This window comes from Stegodyphus dumicola, chromosome 8, assembly GCF_044657685.1.
Source record: "Stegodyphus dumicola isolate Sdum_Otavi_A_Nest chromosome 8, ASM4465768v1".
NCBI lineage: Eukaryota > Metazoa > Arthropoda > Arachnida > Araneae > Eresidae > Stegodyphus > Stegodyphus dumicola.
The window spans coordinates 83007013-83017140 of NC_140775.1; the positions used below are offsets into that span (position 1 = coordinate 83007013).

A 10128-nucleotide genomic window follows, 5' to 3' on the forward strand; every position below is an offset into this window, starting at 1 on the left:
TTCAGTCACTTTTTCGACCTGCTTGGGTGTTTTGGGACACAATATATTGCAATGGTTTAGGAGAAGATAAATCTATAATAGTATTATAAGCTGTAGTTCGATACTTTCTACAGAATGTAGATCAAACCACTGTGAAGGAAAAAAGAGAGTTAGACAAGCCGTGAAGTTGTTCAAGAGTTCTAAGCCTTTGGATGAGGCTGAGGCCCCCATCTCTGAATGAGTTAGGCGTTGCTAAGATCCCACAAGAAAGGCGTAATTATATTCTTATTGCTAGTTTTTCTTTTTTAGAACAATATATCTACATTCATATACTTGGCATGCTGCCGTTCAGATGATAAATTGTTTGAAAAAGGGTCACCAAGCTGGTTCAGTAGGTTTTGTGTTGTTTTAAAACGCAAAATCAGAAAATACGGTGAGTGTAGAAATAATTCGTGCAAAAATGGTTTCGCGAAAAATATTATTGTTTCGGCATGCTTATTATATCAAAACTTCTTCAAAAGGCAATAACTAATAAAAAACGTTTTCCAAATACGAGTGCAAAAAACGATACGGAAAAGATACTGAGTTAGCTTTTAAATAAACGGGAAACTAAAAATTGGGGATTTATTTGCGCGTTAAAAGTTTTCGTAAATTCAAACATATGGACAATTTCGGTAGCATTTTCTAACTTATTTCTGATTTAGTCAGTTTTTCGTTGTTAACTGACGTTATTTATCTTGTTTGTTGTATAACAAATCCAGGTGTAATTTTAAATGTGGACAGAAACGTAAAATTTTAACATGGGTCTTAATATGGGTGAAGACACGAGTGTTTCTGAAAAAGAATTAATCTTAAAACTTCATAAAGGTGGTAAATTTTACATTAAAATTTAAGTTATAGTCAGCAGACCATGTTCAACTGTGCAATCGATTAATTAAGTTCTATATCCTCTAAAACAATGTAAAACAGAACCTTCTTCAGGACGACCCTATATATTTACATCAGGACGACCCTATATATTTACATCAGGACGACCCTATATATTTATTTATATTACATCTGCTGGGAAACGAATTCTGGCTCGTTCCAAGAAAAACTCCTAAGCTTACAGCAGAGTTGAGAAACATGGGAAAAGCAGTATCTGTAAATACTTATTGGAAATACATTCAGAAAACAAGGCTTCCACGACCGTGTTGCGAGACGAAAATTCTTTCTAAGTGAGAGCAATCAGAAGTTAAGATTATCCTTCGCAAACAAATACGTGAATAAAAGCCCAGAGTTCTGGAAGAACATTATTTTTTTCAGGTGAAAATAAATTCAATAATTTTGGATTGGATATGAGGAGAATGTAGAGCAGGGGTCTCCAAACGTTTCAGGCAGCGGGCCATATTGGCTCTTTCACGAAGCTTCGATGGCCAAGGTCCAGTTAATTCATCACACCATGGCCATGCAACTATAATGAAAGGCATACAAGTTTTTATACGAGGCAGTGAGATTCTTGTGACTGGACCTGTACCGTATGATCTTACCAAAAGCCTTGCTTTTTTAGAATTTCATGCCGTTTCACCTAATTAAGATAAATAACATACATAAATTATAACATAAATTTCTTAAAGCTGTCTTTAAACATTTGCAAAAATATATTTTTGTCCCAGAATATTAGAGATTTCTTCGGTTTAGTATGTACTTTATTTTTCAACCGATTTATCAGAGCATTTTGTTAACATTTTGATCAGGTGCAAGCGTTCGCTCATAAGTATTTCAAGCAAGTATTTGAGAAATAAAGATCTTCAAAATTAAAATAAATTATAACATATATAGAACAAAAATTAAGATTTCAATAAAATCACTACTGAAAATTTCTATGAACCAACCACCTGCTACTATGAAAATAGGAATAATAACACCTTTATTTTGTAAAAAAGTACGATTAGAATTTTTTACTTCCTTGTACGAAGTTGTACAAGGAAGTAAACATCAGGTATTTTTGAAAACAGGGAAGATGAAAAATGAGCAACGCCTTCGCCGGGACTCGAACCACGGGCCTCTCGAATTCGCGTCAAGCATGCTACCACTACACTACGAAGGCATTCTAAGAGGGCGGGAAAAATACCTTATAAAGTAAGGGAAGTATTGTAATCGCGAAAACTTTCAACGAAAATATCCATTCTGACCGCTCTCGAATCCATTTGAACGATTTTTTTGACGTGATATCTGTACGTATGGACGGAATAAAGGAATATTTTTCCCAAAGGATTCAAGAGAGATGTTTTTCGTGACATCTGTACGTACGTATGCATGTATCTCGCATAACTCAAAAACGAGTAGCCTCAAAAGGTGAAATTTTGTATATGGGACTGCCGTAACTTGTAATTTGTGCACCTCCCTTTTTGGCTGCAATCAGCTGCATCAGAAGTCTATATATATCTACATTCTCTTTTACCCGAGTAGAGAAGCTCAGTTTTTTATTCCTATATGTTTGTACAATATGCCATTATATTTTGGTTAAGGTTTTTATGACTTTCATCAGCTGCAAGCAACAGTTGTAGAATAATCAATAATTTAAAAGTTATTTAAGTGCTACTAAGCCTAACGAAGTCCCATTTTTTACATTTTAAACTCTTGTTTTGTTTGAAGATGTTGAGTTTTTATGTATTTTTGCCTTGTCGCGAAGTGAGAACTGAATTGATTGAATGAGAAGTGTAATGAAATTTGAGGAAATAAGTTTAAATGAAGTGCGGCAAAAAATGTGTGTCATTAAAAGGGAATATGAAGAAGTCATGTGTTTACAATACTTAAAATACAGAACTACATCCAAGGAAATTACTACGAACTGTGAAATATGGAACTGGAGAGGTGTTGTTTTGGGATTGTATGAATGCTTCCGGGGTCGGTAATTTAGTTATCATTAATAGCATTATAAACCATCTACTATACATTGATATCTTAAAAAATAATTTATGGTCTAGCCATGAATTCTTTTCCAAGATCGTGTCATAATCTTGGAAAGATTATTTTTAATTTATGGCGATAAATATGAGTTTGTACAGTGAATATGTTTTCATGCATAATAATGACCCCAAGCATACAGTCCTACACACCAACATTTATAAAATTTCCTCATCCACCAACTTCAGTCTCATTGAAATTTCTGGGAACTCTCGATAAAAATATTAGATCCAAGCACATTTCTAATAAAAATGGTTTAATAAATGCTCTTAAACAAGAATGGGAGTATATATCTAGTTCAAAACAGAAAACTGGATTTAATGTCAAGGGACTCGAAGCTGTTATTAAGGCCAAAGGAAGTCCTACAAAGTATTTATTTAAATATGTTTATGAAAATATTCAACATTATGTATAATGTAAGAATGCATTTACACCACGAGAAAATGGATTTCTTTTATGAATGTCTTATGCATACATTTACATTTATATGGATTTTATAATTTTTTTTATCAACGAGGCGTTTTTATATCATGACACGTAGTGTATAGTTCGACCGTCTCAAGAGCATCCCTGGTTGGCATTCTGCCAAAACACATAGACTCGTCCAAAAGGGGCGGTATTACTTGCTGCGACGTGAAAGGTCTTTTCTTCTCCGGAAAGGGCTGTATTGGAGGGAAAGAAAGTCCCCATCCTTCCACCCTATTTTGAGAATAATTCGGTCCGAATGGCGCATGCGTGTTTGCGCTCATGGTCGCGAATGAGGCGGTCGAACTATACCAATATTTTCTGCACTCACTGAATTCTGCGCCACTTGACTAGCTATTCAGACAATAATAAAAATTACATATCAGTCAAACTGTATGTAAGTATCAAGTACTCTATAAGTAGCAAAGGAAGTATTGCAATTGCGAAATATTTCGGGTTTCATATTTCAAAGGAAATATCCAGTCTTACAGTTTACGAATCCATTTGGACGATTTTTTGAATGATGTCTGTATGCACGCACAGGATAAAGGACACTTTTTCTAGAACGGATAGTAAAATGGATTTAAAATAGATTCAAAAGTTATTTTTTGGGACGTCTGTATATATCTCGCATAACTAAAAAACGGTTAGCCGTAGAAAGTGTGAGTTTTGTATATGGGACTGTTAACTACATGGAATGCATTGAAAATGATTTGCAATACTTAAAAGTAAATTTTTAATACTTAATAAAAAATGCTTCTGTGCCTCTTTTTTTTTTTTTTTATTGCTATCTACAGAGCCCAATGTGTGTGTGTGTGCGTGTGTGTCTGTTTTTAATCCACCGCCTTACGCGAAGTAAAGCCTTACCCAGCCTTTACTTTTGCAATCGTTTATCGTAGTGTCGTTACAATTACAAAAGTATTTAGGTAATCAAATATTCATGTTTTGGCAATGTCAGTTTTTTTTTAAAAATTGATTTTTGACAAATAGTGAAATCTAACATTTAACGCGGTCTCCCAGTTTGTATACTTTTATAGGAAAGTTTGATACTCGTTATGAAAACACCAAAAGTTTGAATCGCTTACGGCAAAATTGACCGGGATACTTAATTTTAAAATTTTCAATTTTTTATGTCATTTTCAATTTCCTTTGATGGACCGGTTTATTTTGCTAGTATAATTCGACGAAATAACTTTACATGAAGTGCAGCAAAAAATGTGTGTAATTTAATAGGCTCATAATTTAATAGGCTCAGAGTCATATGGTGTCCACATGAGACTTTTTCATATAAGAATATGCAAGCTAAAATGTTAAGTAATTTTCAGATAACTGCTATTGATTAGCTTTGTCCTTCAGAAAATATTTAACTCGCAACAAATAAAAATGTTATCCTATACGGACAAATCAAAACCTATCTTATTCTATCAGCTAAATATTTTCATTAAAAATTTACCATAATTACAAAACTTTGACTGTCATTCAGAGATTTCAATATGGTGTGGCAACTTCTAAATAAATGTATAGGTTTATTACACTATTGTATCATTAATTTTCATAAATAGAACTGATTTATGACTGAGTTATTGTTATACAGATAAACTTAAACGCAATTTTGAAAATATTTTCTGTTTGAATTATTTCATTTTGTTTTTCAAGCGTAATTATTTTGAGCTAACGGAGCTATCGCATCTGGCGACGCACGTTCGAAGAAATAATTCCGAAAAACGAAATTCTTCTTCTACTATTAGGAGGGTTGTTAGCCGAAGCAGTCTCTCTGGAACCAATGTCCCGGCTATGTTAAGAGAGATATTTTACGACCGAGGCGAAAATACCTTGTTGCAGCTCTGTTTTGTTTGGGTTTTAACCATACTAGTAATTTTCGCGTAAATTAAACAATAATGCGAAGGAATGGAAATATTCCTTTCGAAGCGATTTTGAGGATAGCTAGTAGATGTGATAACGGTTTAAAAATTTTAAAAAAAATTGAAACCAGTATTTTCATCTTTCCATGTTATTTTCAATTTTGTTTCCAAAAATAACCTAATTTTGAGCTTATTATTTTTAAGCTTATTATTGTGTAATTTATAATATCGGAAAGTTTTAAGTAAGCTTTAACTAAAATTTATAATTGTCTAAGAGTTTGTTTTGTTTCTTGTAAAATTAGTTCTAAACTGTAAGCACTTTTATAAAAGTGTACAAGTAATTTAATTTCTAAATTGGATTGCTCAACAGAAAGTATTGCTTTTAATTAACCAACAAATCCTATTTTAACGCTAAAATTCATCTCATTGATTAAGGTTTAAAAGTAATTGCTGTTCTTATCACCTTCTTAATTAATTGTAAAGTACATACGAAACATATGTACATTTAGACATGAATATTTAGAAATAATTAATTAATTGATTAAACTTCTAGATCAGCCAGTCAGTCAGCCAATAACACTTACCCGTTAAGCAGTTCTTTTACATCTGCAGTAAAGCTCTTTTTTTCCAGATGAGTTAATTCATGCAGTCATCTGAAGTCAACTGCTGTGCATGTGATATTCAGAAGAAAGAGAAAAAATTCAAACTGAATAAAAATTCGCTAGCAGCTTTAAATAGCATTACTTTTTATACATGTGTGAAAGAAATTCTATGAAAACATATGAGGACGAAAAATATTTTATAAGGCAAATGCTGACTAAGACATCAAAAATTAGAGAAATCTGATGTATGAGCCTCTACTACCCTAGTTAGTGAAAGTTTCTGTTTTTGATATTCTTTTTCCGTCGTTCTTCCACATACAAACAAATTCAGTTTGGATTAGAGTTTAATGAATATTTCCTCATGAAACTTTGACACACTAATTTACAAAATTTTGTCTTTACTTACTATACATAAAACAATTTCTACACATTCATTTTAAAAATTTCCTTACATAATAATGATCCCTTGATGTGTGATTAACTTTTCTTAAAACGAAGCAGTTTAGCATCTTTTTACTGCAGTAGTCCCCCCCTTACTAAATTTGTATCCGTCCTCTAAAGCAAACATTCCACTTATCCCCGTACACTTAAATCCCGCGACAAGCTAAGCTCTTTTAAAATTACATTTCAACTCTCGCATAATTACTCGTTGCCATCACCTCCAGAGAAATTCCACCCACCGACATCGCTCTCTGATTTTAAAAGAGAGAAAAACCTGTCAAGCGCAGGTTCAAGAATTGAGAGCAGAAATCGTCCTACCCTTGGTTATTCAAAATTTCTCAAATAACAAAACAGCCTCTTACAATTAAAATCTAAGCTTATTTACTGGATTTCCTGCACTTGGCATTAGAGAAAGAGAGCTTGAATTGGAAATGCGGATTAAATAACTTAAAGTTTCGTTTACTCATGATTAGAACTATAAGTCTGAGCTTCTTCAAATATTCTGCTTAACAAGAGGAATAAAATATTACTATTCAATGTTTCTTTACGCTCAACTGATAAAGAGGATTCTGTCAAATTCTGAGTAGAAATATTTTAGACAGAATACTAATAGAATAGTAACTAAATGACATCAAATCAAAAAACAAACCATTAAACAGATAATCATATGATAGAGCTAATAAATAAATAAAAAACACCTAAAGAAATTCAGATTTCAAATTCCCACTGGAGTTCCTGAACTCTCTATATATCATAAATATACATGTATATATCATATATACATTATGTATTACATGTCAGTGTTAAACGTAACATATGTTATCGTCAGAAAGACAAACATTAGACAATATAATATTTTTAAGTGTTATATTCTGTACTCATGATGTTTATATAACATAACATGATATCTATTTAACATGATAACATGATATATTTAAGTGTTATAAGAGTTCATGCGTTATTATAACATGATATTTTTAAGTGTTATAAGCTTTCATGCGTTATTTGCAAATTAATAAACCGCATACGTGATTCGATTCAAAAGTGAATATAAGTGAAAAATGATGGTAAATCATGTGTCACGTGTTATTTCAAAAATGATACACCACAAAAGTGAAGATAAATTATAAGCGTTATACGCATTAAAACATTATAAATGATATCCGTTATCTTTCTAAAAGCAAACATTCGACAACGTAATACTTTTTAGTATACTCGCTTGGGATAGAAATAAGCATCACTCCCTTACAAAATTAGTCTACAAAGATTTAGAATAAGTTTCTTTAGCAAATTTCAGCAAATCTGCCAAACGATAATTGACAATATTTATTTACATGTTATCTCAACTTGCTGTTCCGTAAATATCATCTCCTTACAGACAGAATTTTCTAAGCGGCTAATTGCTTGCTTTGATCCAGTGAATACCTGCTGTCATGAATTCGAAGGCTATATTCTAAACAAAGAACGATAGTAACGTTTTGGTAGTATGAAAATGATTAGAAACACAGTATGATTGCTCATTGCATAATGCCTCTAGAGTGTGTTGAACTTCGTTCTCTCTGGCACATAAAATAGTACGGCGAGGTTTTTATTCATACCTGATCTGCTGCAGTTGGTGTGATGGTACAAGGTACCACTGCATACGACAGCTGGTCACCTCTATCCATGGCACTATGACAGCGCGATCGTGACATCCTTCAGCCACATGTAATTCCAACCATGGCTGGGTTCCCAGGAGGCATTTTTCAAATGACAAGGCCACACACAGCCAAGGAACTGCCACCCATTCCTGTCCTGCCTCGTCCCCAACTTTGTCACTGATCAAGAATGATTTGGACCCTTTGGGACATCACGTTGAACAGTCTAAGAGTTTGGTCAAACTAGAGGGGGCGCGCATACCGCAACTGGGGAATTAGAGAATGCAGGACGCATCACGGAATCTGTATGCCTCATTGTCCGCCTGCAGTGTATTGTGTATTTAAACTAGAGATGGCACAACAGTTTTAATTTTAATCACTTTACATATATCATCGTTGCATTGACATATGTAAAATTTCGTTCGATTCTGATAATTACTTTTTGATCCACAACTTTTATGGCAATGCGTGTACTTTTTATTTTACGAAAACACCGTGTGAGAGAAAACAAGCTAGGAAAATTAATATTCTAGTAATAACTATTAACATATGTAGTGATGTAGAGACGTTAGATTTATTAAACAGCAGGAAAGGGGAAAGCAATGCAGATTTCTCGCGCGAACTTGAACTGCCGGACCTCCCGACTTCTAGGCAGACGGTGCTTTCAGTTACACCATAAGTTTTCCCAGTAAGACGAAAGAAAATATCTTACATTCTTTCTCCTCAAGTTAAGATACGATGGAGGAGGTTAGGATCTAGTCACCACATCCTGTTGACGACCAATTATCCACCGCATTTTAGATCAGGCACTTCTCGTAGAGTCCTTTATATGTAATATATATATATATATATGTGTGTGTGTGTGTGTGTGAGAGAGAGAGAGAGAGAGAGAGAGAGAGAAAAATTTGAAAGCAAATTTCTAATTTTAATTGGCTATAATTTCTTTTAGTTGTATTTAATATGAGGACTTCTTCTCTCTGTCTTAAAAATAGCGCCGTAAGTCTAAACTACGTCATTCAAATTAATCATGCGATCCTATGTAACGCTTAATGCAGATGCCTCTTGCCCAATCAAAATAATTGTACACCAAACTTTTGACTTCCTCCCTTCTTCTTTTGCATTACAACTGTGACACTCTTCCTCTTTTCGTTTGTGCTTTCATCCTAACACGGCGCTGCTGCAATGATCGCTTCTATCGCAATAGTATCAAAATTGTTGTCGAAATAGGCACGATTGAAATGCCAAGTGAATTGTGGCCACAAAATGTGAATTTAAGTAACTACAGAATTTAATCCGGCTTGACGGTTTCTTCTTCAAAATGGATGGACGCTCTAAGCATCAAGTATATACGCCATCAGTATTTATACGCTTCTACTTCTCAGTGCTTCCAAAACTTGTGCTATTATTACACACACATATATATATATATATATTCGTAGATTAACAATCAGTGATATAACTGTGTAGAGTTGCGCGCCTCCAACTTGCACGCAACCAAGAGGTGACTGTTGAAACTGGATAAATGACAAAATCTTGCTAAGGGTTTAAGTCCCTTTTTATTCAACGTACTAAATTACAAGTGCGTGCTCTTGACGCTCACAAACTACGCCAACTCGGCGGTAAAATAAAAAATAAGAACCTGAAAAGAAACTAATAACAAGACTCTAACTACGAGGCTCTCTAAAAGTAACTAACCTCACCGCGTTTTACAATACCGCTGCTAATTCAGCAAACTTTGAAATATCACGTTGAACAATTAACAATTCTCCTAGGCAAGCACACAGGCCGAAACGCGGGGTTCTTCAATTTCTGACTAACTACCTCCGCGCTCGTGAAGTACGAACAGCACACCTCGAACTCGTTTCCTTTCTATTTAACTCAGAATACTTCCGATGATAATTTGAATCCTTGCGCGTTCAACTAAAATTTACATACTCTGGCATTGGCAAAGTAAGGCTTGACAGGAAAGATAGTTTAAACTTAAAATAAATGTTAGTTAAAATAAATATAAGCCCTACATTTGCCGCTGCCAGAATTTGGAAAACTTGGAAGCAGGTCCTACAAACGTTTACTTTACTCATTCTTCGCCAAGCTGGCGGCACTGAAACTAAAATTCTTATTAATACAAGAATACGAAGTTATTTTTATCTTCGGCGGCCTTGCTGGCACCTGACTCTCTGGCCCTGGGAGCGT

At 34.0% G+C, this 10128-nt stretch overlaps 1 non-coding gene across 1 annotated transcript; it reads right to left on the reverse strand.

Moving 5' to 3' along the window:
* Positions 1-1996: 1996 nt before the first annotated feature.
* Positions 1997-2068, reverse strand: TRNAS-CGA (transfer RNA serine (anticodon CGA)). Its single transcript has one exon. It is a non-coding gene; the product is annotated as a tRNA-Ser (tRNA).
* Between the last annotated feature and the right edge of the window lie 8060 nt (positions 2069-10128).